Raw genomic sequence first — 13,597 nt, forward strand, 5'->3', positions numbered from 1 at the left:
TAGTTCTTGTTCTGCCTTTTCCCACTTGCGTAAAGACCCCTTTAGCATGTAATCTATTCTCCTGACAAAGTTATTTATACACCATAGTCAAGTGATCTTGATCTTTTTAAATTGCTAATAGATTGAGCCTTTAAGTCTCCCACTGTCCAGCATTTTCTCCAACCCTTGAATCATTTTTGTGGCTTTTCTCTGCACACCAGTACTGGACACAGCATTCCAGTTTCAGTCACGCCAGTGCCACATATAGAGGTAAAATCACCTCCTGATCCTACTCCCCTATTTGTATATCCCAAGATTGTAGAACTGATAAATGAAATTGTTTTTAATTGTTCACTTTATTAATGTAACTTCTGTTCACCATTCACTACATTTGCCTACATTGTAACTTCTGTTCACTGTTTGCCATTGTGATAAACTCAGGACAGACAGCTGCAAGGGAGGGGTAGGAATCAGTCCCAGAGGGTTAAAAGGCACTCCTCCTTATCAAGTGGGAGGCAACTACAGGTCAATCAGGTTCAGCTGAGAAAGGGTTACCAAGGTAGCACTTAGAATCAGCTGAGGGGGAGCTACCTGAGGTTAATTAGGATCAGCTGATTCCAACTTAGGGCTACCTGAGACATTTTTAAACCCTTCCCTGGGAGGAAGAAGGGGGCAGAGCAGAGAGAGAAGGAGCCCTGCTGCCAGGAGTGCCAGCAGCAAGACAGCGAGCCTCACTAGGAGGAGAGGCAGTACTCTCTCCCAGGAGGAGAGCCAGTACTAGACAAGGGAGTAAAAAGACTCTAAACAGGACTGGTGGAGATACGGGGAGCAGACTTCCCCTGTGTCCCAAGGGGGACCATATCACCCAAGCCTGTCTCACCAGGGCTAAAAGCAGCAGAGGCTGGGGAGACTGAGAAGGTGCCTTGCCACACTTGGTATCAGGGGTGGGATGTGAGTGAGACTTCGTGGCAAAGCATCTCGGGGCAGGGTAAAACATCCCCTAAAAAACAAACAAACAAACAAACAAAAAAAACCAAAATGGAGGATGTAGTGAAGGCATTGGTGCAGGCCACAGCGGCCCAACAAGAAGCTACCAGGGTGCAGATAGCTACCCAGCAGGAGACAGTGCGAATACAGCAGGAGACAAATCAACTACTGATGAGTCAGGCGGCTCAGGATCGAGTGACCCTGCATGAGGTTGTGAACCAGCTAAAGGCCCTGACCACCCTAACGCATGGCTCCCATGGGACTCGGCCCCTGCGGGCGAGCCACTACTTACAGAAGATGACGATGGATGATGATGTGGAGGCATATCTCCTTGCGTTTGAGAGAACGGCCCGGCGGGAGGCCTGGCCCCGAGACCAGTGGGCCAGTATCCTGGCTCCTTTTCTTTGTGGGGTGGCACAGAAAGCATAGTTTGATATGACAACAGAAGCAGCTTCAGATTACTCCCAGCTAAAGGCGGAGATCCTGGCGAGGTCTGGTGTGACGACAGCTATAAGGGCACAGCGGTTCCATGGGTGGAAATACTGAGTCAACAAAGCCCTGAGGTCCCAGCTGTTTGACCTGATCCATCTAGCCAGGAAGTGGCTGCGCCCTGAGACCCACCGGCCGCAGGAAGTCGTGGAAACCATAGTTGTGGACAGGTACATGAGAGGGCTACCGCCGGACATACGAGGATGGGTCAGTCAAAATGATCCCTCCTCCTATGATGAGCTAGTTGCCCTCGTAGAGAGACATCTAGCAACGCAGGAACTTTCTCGGACCACCGGGGAAGGGAGGCGCCAGGATAAGAGGCAAGTCTATGTACCAAGAGCCCGAGTTGCCGTAGCTCCGGGCCGAACTATGGAGGGGAGGAAAGAGGCCGAAGAGTGGCCAAAGTACTCGGAGGGACTTGGGGACTGGGAGAGAAAGACTCGGAGGGTAAGGCCTCTGTCATAAATAGTTAGTTAAGGGTTAAGTTTCCACCTGCAAAGGGTTAACACATAGTACCTGGTGAACACCTGACCTGAGGACCAATCAGGGAAGAGAATTTAAAATTCCTAGGAGGGAACTTTTTCTCTCTGTTCTTGTGTGTGTTGTTCTTAGCCGTTTGGAGTTACAAGGGTCCAGATGTTTAATCAAGTCTTCTACAAGTTTCCATCTTTCTGAACTAATTTCTTCTAGTCAAGATAGTGAGTATTAGAAAGATGGAAACTTGTAGAAGACTTGAGGGGATGGGCAAGGCGGTAGCCACTTACGTCCGGTCTTGTAAGGTATGCCAAACGGTAGGAAAACCCCAAGACCAGGTCAAGGCCCCTCTCCAACCACTTCCCATAATTGAGGTCCCATTTCAGCGAGTAGCTGTGGATATTATGGGTCCTTTCCCAAAGAAGACCTCCAGAGGAAAGCAGTACATACTGACTTTTGTGGACTTTGCTACCAGATGGCCGGAAGCAGTAGCTCTAGGCAACACCAGGGCTAAAACTGTGTGCCAGGCCTTAACTGACATTTTTACCAGGGTGGGTTGGCCCTCTGACATTTTTACAGATTTGGGAACAAATTTCCTATCAGGGACCATGAAAGACCTGAGGGAAACTCATGGGGTGCATCACTTGGTTGCCACCCCGTACCATCACCAAACTAATGGCCTAGTGGAAAGGTTCAATGGAACTTTGGGGGCCATGACCCGGAAATTCGTAAATGAACACTCCAATGATTGGGATCTAGTGTTACAGCAGTTGCTGTTTGCCTACAGGGCTGTTCCACATCCCAGTTAGGATTCTCACCGTTCGAGCTGGTGTATGGCCATGAGGTTAAGGGGCCATTACAGCTGGTAAAGCAGCAATGGGAGGGGTTTACGCCTCCTCCAGGAACTAACATTCTGGACTTTGTAGGCAACCTTCAAAACACCCTCCGAGACTCTTGGTCCCTTGCTCGAGAGAACTTAAAGGATGCTCAAGCGGAGCAAAAGGTCTGGTATGATAGACACACCAGAGAGCGTTCCTTCAAGGTTGGAGACCAGATCATGGTCTTGAAGGCGCAACAGGCCCATAAGATGGAAGCGTCCTGGGAAGACCATACATGGTCCAGGAGCGCCTGGGAGCTGTTAACTACCTCATAGCATTTCCTGATTCCTCTTTAAAGCCTAAAGTGTTTCATGTTAACTCTCTAAAGCCCTTTTATCCCAGAGAATTACAGGTCTGTCAGTTTACAGTCCAGGAAGGAGATGACACCGAGTGGCCTGACGGTGTCTACTACGAAGGTCAAAGAAATGGTGGTGTGGAAGAGGTGACCCTCTCCACAACCCTGCAACGTCTACAGCGGCAACAGATCAAGGAGCTGTGCACTCAATTCGACACCTTGTTCTCAGCCAACCCAGGACGGACTGAGCAAACCTGCCACTCCATTGACACAGGTAATGCTCACCCGATTAGAACCCCACCCTACCGGTTGTCACCTCATGCCAAAGTTGCTATTAAAAAGGAGATTGAGAACATGTTGGAGATGGGTATCATCCGCCCTTCTACCAGTGCATGGGCATCTCCAGTGGTTCTGGTTCCCAAACCAGATGGGGAAATACGCTTTTGCGTGGACTACCGTAAGCTAAATGCTGTAACTCGTCCAAACAACTATCCAATGCCACGCACTGATGAGCTATTGGAAAAGTTGGGAAGTGCCCAGTTCATCTCTACCATTGACTTAACCAAGGGGTACTGGCAAGTACCACTAGATGAACCCGCCAAGGAAAAATCTGCCTTCATCACCCATGCAGGGGTGTATGAGTTTAATGTGCTTCCGTTCGGACTGTGGAATGCACCTGCCACCTTCCAAAGGCTGGTGGATGGTCTACTAGTGGGATTGGGAGACTGTGCAGTTGCATACCTCGATGATGTGGCCATTTTTTCTGATTCATGGCCCGAACACCTAGAACATTTGAAAATGGTTTTTGAGCGCATCAGGCAGGCAGGACTAACTGTTAAGGCCAAAAAGTGTCAAATAGGCCAGGTGGGTCAAGGAACCATCAACCCCCTACAGGCCAAGGTGGAGGCTATCCAACAGTGGCCTGTCCCAAGGTCAAAGAAACAGGTCCAATCCTTCTTAGGTTTGGCCGGATATTACAGGCGATTTGTACCACACTACAGCCAAATCGCTGCCCCACTAACTGATCTGACCAGGAAAACCCAGCCAAATGCAGTTAAGTGGACTGATGAGTGTCAGAAAGCCTTTACCCAGCTTAAGGCGATACTCATGTCTGACCCTGTATTAAGGGCCCCGGACTTTGACAAACCCTTCCTAGTTACCACCGATGCATCTGAACGCGGGGTAGGAGCGGTTCTAATGCAGGAAGGACCGGATCACAACTTCCATCCTGTCGTGTTTCTCAGCAAGAAGCTGTCTGAGAGGGAAAGCCACTGGTCCATCAGTGAAAAGGAATGTTACACCATTGTGTATACCCTGGAAAAGCTACACCCATACGTTTGGGGCCGGCAGTTCCAGCTACAAACTGACCATGCTGCACTAAAGTGGCTTCACGCCAACAAGGGAAACAACAAGAAACTTCTCCGCTGGAGCTTAGCTCTCCAAGACTTTGACTTTGACATTCAACACATTTCAGGAGCTTCCAACAAAGTTGCTGATGCACTCTCTCGTGAAAGTTTCCCAGAATCAAGTGGCTAAAAAGTGTTCTTAACATGTTTTCATGCTTAGTAGTCTATGTAATAGTGCATGTGTTTTATTACTCTGTTTGTTTTACAGTTCTAGGAGGAAATCACCGCCAGTGGATCCCACTGTTGGCGATTTGGGGGGCGTGTCATAAATAGTTAGTTAAGGGTTAAGTTTCCACCTGCAAAGGGTTAACACATAGTACCTGGTGAACACCTGACCTGAGGACCAATCAGGGAAGAGAATTTAAAATTCCTAGGAGGGAACTTTTTCTCTCTGTTCTTGTGTGTGTTGTTCTTAGCCGTTTGGAGTTACAAGGGTCCAGATGTTTAATCAAGTCTTCTACAAGTTTCCATCTTTCTGAACTAATTTCTTCTAGTCAAGATAGTGAGTATTAGAAAGGTACTTTGTGTCCCCATCTAATAATCCTATGTTTGCAATTCTGTGTGTTTGTTATTGATTATTCTTAATTCTGCCTGTATTGTTTGTACTGAGAAGGAGAGAAGATTCTCTCCAGAAATTAGTAAGGTTATACCCTATGAATGTCCAGCTTGGATTCATAGAGACTGTGTATTTTCTTGTTTTCCTTTTAATAAATTCTTTCTATAAAGATTTGATTAAATCCCTTCTACTGTGGATACAGGGGGAGGGGGCTAAGAAACTATCTCTCGGTGGTGAGACAAGCTTATCTCCGGGCAGAGAGGGGAGGGAGGAGACGGGAAGGTTTCTCCCTCTGTGAGTTGATCTGTGTTTCCCCAGGGAACGCCTTTGGAAAGAGGAGGGGGGAAAACAGGGGTGTCCCAGCCCACGTAAATTGACCGGGTGGTGGGGGCAAAAAGGGGACCTACCCTAGGATTTTAGGGTGGGGGGATACATGCTGGTCCTCAACTTGAAACCCCCCAGTTTCAAGTGAGGGTGAGACCATGACAGCCTCACAGCCTGAAAAATAAGGGGCTGCCCCGAGCAGGGTACTGATGTTATGCATGTGGAGAGATAGGGTATATAGCTGCTCAGTGCTCAAACCTAGAGGAGTCCATGCAATGTGACCTGGGAAATCTAGAAGAGCCATGTGACCTGATAAATCTAGTAGGGATAGCGATGGTCCCTCATAGATATACTAGGCGAGTTAAAATGAATGGTATAAAGACCACCGCGTTAGTAGACTCAGAAAGTGCAGTCATGCTGGTCTCGGGAAAGCTGGTCGGGTATGATCAACTATCCCGGGCCAAGCGCACAGGAATATCCTGTGTCCATGGGGCAGGGGCGGCTCTAGTAATCCGGCCGCCCCAAGCAGGGCGGCATGCCTCAGGGGGCGCGCTGCCGGGCGCCGGTCCCGCAGCTCCCGGGGACGTGCCAGTGGAGGGTGCGCTGGTCCCGCGGCTCCAGTGGAGCTTCCGCAGGCATGCCTGCGGGAGGTCCACCCGAGCCGCGGGACCAGCAGACCCTCCGCAGTCATGCCTGCGGGAGGTCTACCCGAGCCGCGGGACCAGCAGACCCTCCGCAGTCATGCCTGCGGGAGGTCCACTGGTCCGGCAGCTCCGGTGGACCTCCCGCAGGCATGGCTGCGGAAGGTCCGCTGCACCCGCCTGCCGCCCTCCTGGGAAAATGCCGCCCCACGCGCGTGCTTGGCGCGCTGGGGTCTAGAGCCGGCCCTGCCATGGGGATGTCAATTACTACCCAACCATCCCAGTAAAAATAGAGGTCCTGGGAAACCCCACTAAGGTGACGGTGGGGGTGGTCCCAAAACTCCCCTACCCAGTCCTCATAGGACGAGACTTCCCAGGGTTTGGCAGTCTACTCCCTGGAGGGGAGTCAGAAGAAGATAACAACCCAGAGAGCAATGGGATGGCCTCGATAGTTAGCAACCCCCTGGCCTTCCATGAATTTGCCCAGGATTTATTCTTGCCCCCTGGGAAGACCAGGAAGACTCGGCGAGAAAGGAGGGCAGATAAGAGGAGACGAATGAGAATCTTGACCCAGAACCAGAAGCCTATACTTGTAGGGGAAAGAGTTGGCCCGACTGACAAGGGGACTAGACAGGAGGACGGTGAGCCAGCAGCCGGGCCCAGTTCCCCAGGGACCTCCCTCGAGGGGGAGGGGAAAATAGAACCCCCTGAGTTTGGGCAAATTGGACCTTCACTAGAGAATTTTGGACAGGATCAGGCCAATGATCCAGTATATAATAATATTCGCAAAGAAGTAGTTGAGGTGAATGGGGTCCCTGTGGAAGGAAGAGCCAAGGGCCCAGGGCCGTATTATATGATCAAGAAGTATCTGCTATACAGAGTAGTCCGTATCCAAGAGCAAGTCGTGGAACAGCTCCTAGTACCACAGAAACATCAGAGGGGCGTGATGGAGCTAGCCCACAGCCATCTTTTCGGGAGACATCTAGGGATGGATAAAACCCTGGATCGAATTCTGCAGAGGTTTTTTTGGCCTAGAATATATGCGGCGGTCCGACGATATTGTGCCTCCTGTCCGGAATGCCAATTACATGGGCCCCGACCACGCTTAAGGGCACCTTTGGTACCTCTGCCGATTATTGAAGTCCCCTTTGAGCGAATAGCTATGGACCTAGTAGGGCCGCTAGAAAAATCAGCCCGAGGTCATCAGCACATACTGGTGGTGCTAGATTATGCCACCCGATACCCCGAGGCCATTCCTCTATGGAACACTACGTCCAAGACCATAGCTAAAGAATTAATCCAAATTTTTGCTAGAATGGGAATACCCAAAGAGATCCTGACGGATCAAGGAACCCCCTTTGTGTCTAAATTAATGAAGAATCTATGTGCAATGCTACCACATACGGACCCTAAGGACATCAGTCTATCATCCGCAGACCGATGGCCTCGTCGAGCGTTTTAATAGAACATTGAAGAACATGATACAAAAGGTGGTGAGCCGGGATGGGAAGAACTGGGACACCCTGCTACCGTACCTAATGTTTGTGATAAGGGAGGTGCCTCAGACTTCAACTGGGTTTTCCCCATTCGAACTGTTATATGGTCGCCACCCCCACGGCATACTGGACATTGCCAAAAAAAATTGGGAAGAACAGCCGAACCCAGGGAGAAACCTCATCGAGCATGTGCTGCAGATGAAAGACAGGATGGCCCAAGTCACCCCCATAGTGCGGGAACACATGGAGAGGGCGCAAGGGGCCCAACAAACATACTACAATCACCAAGCGACGATCCGAAAATTCCAGGTGGGAGATCGGGTAATGGTGCTTGTACCCACAGCGGAGAGCAAGCTCCTGGCCAGATGGCAGGGGCCATACGAGATAATAGAAGCCATTGGAGAGGTCGATTACAAGGTCTGACAGCCTGGACGCCAGAAGCTGAAACAAATCTATCACATAAACCTGTTGAAACCTTGGCAAGACAGAGAAGCTCATGTGGTCACTCTAGGGTTACCTCCTCCCAAGAGCAACCCACCTGGCCAAGTGGGAATATCCCCAGAATTGACCCCTGACCAACGAACTGAGGTGATCAATATGATCAAATGCAACCAGGACGTGTTCTCAGAAAAGCCAGGCAGGACTACTGAGGTTCACCATCACATCCTCACAGAGCCTGGATTGAAGGTGAATGTCAAGCCATACCGGATCCCGGAGGCACAAAGAGAAGAGATCAAGACAGAAGTCAGGAAAATGTTGAAGTTAGGGGTCATTGAAGAGTCTCATAGCCAATGATCAAGCCCAGTGGTCCTAGTATGGCAGTATGAGGTTTTGCAATGACTTCCGGAAACTGAACGAGGTGTCCCAATTTGATGCGCACCCTATACCCCGGATAGATGAGTTAATTGACTGACTGGGGAAAGCACGATTTTTGTCCACCCTTGACCTGACTAAGGGTTATTGGCAAATTCCCTTGGCCAAGCCCGACAAAGAGAAGACGGCCTTTTCAACACCAGAGGGACTGTATCAATACACTGTCCTCCCTTTTGGTTTACATGGGGCTCCTGCAACTTTCCAACGGCTCATGGACAAACTGTTGCATCCACATGACAAGTATGCAGCCGCCTATCTTGATGACGTCATTATACATAGTCCAGATTGGGAGACACACTTGGGGAAGGTGGAAGCAGTCCTGGACACCTTGAGGAAGGCGGGGCTGACTGCAAATCCCTCCAAATGCGCAATTGGGCTAGCAGAAGCCAAATACCTTGGGTATATAGTGGGGAGAGGCGTGGTGAAGCCCCAACTCAACAAGTTAGAGGCAATACAGAATTGGCCCCGACCAGTCTGGAAGAAACAGGTCAGAGCATTCCTGGGGCTGGTTGGGTACTACAGGAGGTTCATCCCGCACTTCGCCACCAGGGCACGCCCACTAACAGACCTAATGAAAGCCCGTGGCCCGGACATAGTAAGATGGTCTAGCGCAGCTGAGGAGGCTTTTGCAGATCTGCAGACCGCCCTCTGCTGGGTTTATCTTGCAAATGGATGCCTCTGAGGTTGGGTTGGGAGCGGTTCTTTCACAAATGGTTGGAGCGGAAGAACACCCAGTCCTGTTCCTCAGTAGGAAACTCCTGCCCAGGGAACATAAATATGCTGTAGTAGAGAAGGAATGCCTGGCCGTAAAGTGGACCGTAGAAAGCCTTCGCTACTACCTACTCGGACGGAGGTTTACCCTTGTCACGGACCATGCCCCTCTGAAGTGGATGCACCAAAACAAAGAAAAAAATGTGAGAGTGACAAGGTGGTTCCCGTCGCTACAACCCTTCCACTTCAGAGTACAACATAGGTCCGGAATCAAGCATGGCAATGCGGATGGCCTTTCAAGGGTACACTGTTTGCTGACCCAAGTAGCCCAACCCTGTAGTGTTGAGCGGGGGGGGATATGTGATAAACTCAGGACAGACAGCTGCAAGGGAGGGGTAGGAATCAGTCCCAGAGGGTTAAAAGGCCCTCCTCCTTATCAAGTGGGAGGCAACTACAGGTCAATCAGGTTCAGCTGAGAAAGGGTTACCAAGGTAGCACTTAGAATCAGCTGAGGGGATCTACCTGAGGTTAATTAGGATCAGCTGATTCCAACTTAGGGCTGCCTGTGACCTTTTTAAACCCTTCCCTGGGAGGAAGGAGGGGGCAGAGCAGAGAGAGAAGGAGCCCTGCTGCCAGGACTGTTGGAGCAGCAAGACAGCGAGCCTCACCAGGAGGAGAGGCAGTACTCTCTCCCACAAGGGAGTAAAAAGACTCTAAACAGGACTGGTGGAGATACGGGGAGCAGAAGGGATGGAATGGATAAGACAGTCTGTCTGGGCAAAAATCACATTGAGAAAGAAAGCTACTAGAGCCTCCTCTGAGATAGTGCTTGGGGTGTGCTACAGACAGCCGGGATCTAATTTGGATATGGATAGAGACCTCTTTAATGTTTTTAATGAAGTAAACACTAATGGGAATTGTGTGATCATGGGAGACTTTAACTTCCCAGATATAGACTGGAGGACAAGTGCTACTAACAATAATAGGGCTCAGATTTTTCTGGATGTGATAGCTGATGGATTTCTTCACCAAGTAGTTGAAGAACCAACAAGAGGGGATGCCATTTTAGGTTTGGTTTTGGTGAGTAGTGAGGACCTCATAGAAGAAATGGTTGTAGGGGACAACCTTGGTTTGAGTGATCATGATCTAATTCAGATCAAACTAGATGGAAGTTGGGTGCTGGATGAGTAAATAAAATCTCTGCCCCTTTAGCTGGCATGAAATATCATTTTTCAGTCCTCCTCGAGGTAGGGACACAGGAGGCAGGGATGTGCCACACAGACCTGGTGGGTTCCAAAATGGTCTCATTCACTGGGAGGACCACCCTAGTAGGGCCAGAGGGCTGAAGGATGTTCGGTAGACTATGCTGTGTGTTCTAGATATATCTGAAGCTCACTTGCTGCCCTCTGTAACAGCTCCTGGTACAGTGCGTGGTCGTTGGAGAGGCAAGGGGAGGATGGAGCAATTACCTCATCTGGTGAGGAGACTGACACCCCAGCCACCTCTGTGCCTCCTATGGGTTCTGTCTGGGCTCATTTCCCTCACCGGGAAGCTCGTCTGGAGCATTGGATTTGCTCAATGAAAAGGTAGGGTCCATGCTCTACCAGCGCTGCCATTGGTAGCGGTGGGAAGATACTCCAGCTTGTGGACGTAGAAGGGGAAGACACTTTTCTTTGATGTGGGTTTTTTGAGGGTAGAAATGTCTCTAAGTACAACTGAACCCCATAGAAGAGGAGACTCTGGATAGGGCAGAGCAAAAATATCCTGTGAGATAAAGGTTTCAGTCCTTTATGGTATTTTGAGAGCCCTAGGGAGGGGATTAGCGGATCTGGGGTGTCCAGTGATCTGGTGCTATGAGGATCCCACACAGAGTGGGGTCCAGCACGGAGCTCCCAGACCAGATGGTACCAATCTTTTGGTCTGTGGGACGGAACCAGGACTGATACTATTGGATCCTTCTTCCTTCACACCTTTCCTTCTTGGACAGAAGGTTTGTGCTGGCCTAATTACTTAGGCCCCGCAAATGAAGACTCACCTGAATTTGACCATGAAGGGGAGGGATGCTTTCTCTTAGAAGCAAATCTGGACAGTGACCTGTCCTTATGCTTATATTCATGTCCCCTACTCTTGGGAGAGGGTTTCTTAAGACAATGTGTTTTGGCCTCTACTCTGGAGCTTATGCTCAGAGAGGCGCTGCTCACAGTCTGAGGCTGGTGTACGGGGCGTCTCCCCAGCCCAGATCCAAATAGAGCCATTTGGCCTGCTCTGTGAGGGCTTCCACAGATGGAGCTCTCGTCCCTCATGAGCATAAGGAGGGAAGGAGCGTCAGATGCTGCACTTGGCAGTGACATGAGCCTCCCCAAGGCAGTGATGGAATTTGTTGCTGACGGAGAAGGAACAGGGGCAGGAGACAGTTCTTAAACCCCAGGACACTTGGCATAGTCCTTCTCCGGGGGGAAGAAGCTCCCAAAGTGGGGAAAACTGAACTAACTCTACTGACTATAGAAACAATAAAAGACAAACTAAGTTTAAACTTACTAAAATCTATTTATAATATACATTTACAGGTATTAAAGTAGAGCAAGATCGTAGGGGACACAGAATTCTGACTCAGGCCACATAGCAATAAGAAGGAACTGGAGAGGCGTCAGTCTGTGCCAGCCTTTATGCCCTCGGCTGGGAGCACGAGGCATGCATGGACCAATGGACCCTACATGCTACAAATCTCTGATCTGAGGTACGTGAGCACATGCATACCCATATGTGGAATACACATGGGGACCAGCACTCGAAGAATCATAGAATCTCAGGGTTGGAAGGGACCTCAGGAGGTCATCTAGTCCAACCCCCTGCTCAAAGCAGGACCAAACCCAACTAAATCATCCCAGCCAGGGCTTTGTCAAGCCTGACCTTAAAAACCTCTAAGGAAGGAGATTCCACTACCTCCCTAGGTAACCCATTCCAGTTCTTCACCACCCTACTAGTGAAAAAGTTTTTCCTAATATCCAGCCTAAACCTCCCCCTCTGCAACTTGAGACCATTACTCCTTGTTCTGTCATCTTCTACCACTGAGAACAGTCTAGATCCATCCTCTTTGGAACCCCCTTTCAGGTAGTTGAAAGCAGCTATCTAATCCCCCCTCATTCTTCTCTTCTGCAGACTAAACAATCCCAGTTCCCTCAGCCTCTCCTCATAAGTCATGTGCTCCAGCCCCCTAATCATTTTTGTTGCCTTCCGCTGGACTCTCTCCAATTTATCCACATCCTTCTTGTAGTGTGGGGCCCCAAACTGGACACAGTACTCCAAATGAGGCCTCACCAGTGCTGAGTAGAGGGGAATGATCACATCCCTTGACCTGCTGGAAATGCCCCTACTTATACAACCCAAAATGCCATTAGCCTTCTTGGCAACAAGGGCACACTGTTGACTCATATTCAGCTTTTCGTCCACCGTAACCCCTAGGTCCTTTTCTGCAGAACTGCTGCCCAGCCATTCGGTCCCTAGTCTGTAGCAGTGCATGGGATTCTTCCGTCCTAAGTGCAGGACTCTGCACTTGTCCTTGTTGAACCTCATCATATTTCTTTTGGCCCAATCCTCTAATTTGTCTAGGTCCCTCTGTATCCTAGCCCTACCCTCCAGCGTATCAACCACTCCTCCCAGTTTAGTGTCATCTGCAAACTTGCTAAGGGTGCAGTCCACACCATCCTCCAGATCGTTAATGAAGATATTGAATAAAACCGGCCCCAGCACTGACCCTTGGGGCACTCCACTTGATACCGGCTGCCAACTAGACATGGAACCATTGATCACTACCCGTTGAGCCCGACCATCTAGCCAGTTTTCTATCCACCTTACCGTCCATTCATCCAGCCCATACTTCTTTAACTTGCTGGCAAGAATACTGTGGGAGACTGTATCAAAAGCTTTGCTAAAGTCCAGAAATAGCACATCCACTGCTTTCCCCTCATCCACAGAGCCGGTTATCTCGTCATAGAAGGCAATTAGGTTAGTCAGGCATGACTTGCCCTTGGTGAATCCATGCTGACTGTTCCTGATCACTTTCCCCTCTTTTAAGTGGTTCAGGATTGATTCCTTGAGGACCTGTTCCATGATTTTTCCAGGGACTGAGGTGAGACTGACTGGCCTGTAGTTCCCTGGATCTTCCTTCTTCCCTTTTTTAAAGATGGGCACTACATTAGCTTTTTTCCAGTCATCCGGGACCTCCCCCGATCGCCATGATTTTTCAAAGATAATGGCCAATGGCTCTGCAATCTCATCGGCCAACTCCTTTAGCACCCTCGGATGCAGCGCATCCGGCCCCATGGACTTGTGCTCGTCCAGCTTTCCTAAATAGCCCCGAACTACTTCTTTCTCCACAGAGAGCTGGTCACCTCCTCCCCATACCGTGCTGCAGAGTGCAGCTGTCTGGGAGCTGACCTTGTCTGTGAAGACAGAGGCAAAAAAAGCATTGAGTACACTAGCTTTCTC

General features: G+C 49.8%; 1 protein-coding gene across 4 annotated transcripts in view; it reads right to left on the reverse strand.

Moving 5' to 3' along the window:
• The window catches only part of LOC123375041 (E3 ubiquitin-protein ligase RNF123-like), a 252,084-nt gene that overhangs the window by 118,788 nt on the left and 119,699 nt on the right, over window positions 1-13,597 (reverse strand). The gene's annotated exons all lie outside the window — the stretch shown is intronic.

This window comes from Mauremys mutica, chromosome 7 (genome assembly GCF_020497125.1).
Source record: "Mauremys mutica isolate MM-2020 ecotype Southern chromosome 7, ASM2049712v1, whole genome shotgun sequence".
NCBI lineage: Eukaryota > Metazoa > Chordata > Testudines > Geoemydidae > Mauremys > Mauremys mutica.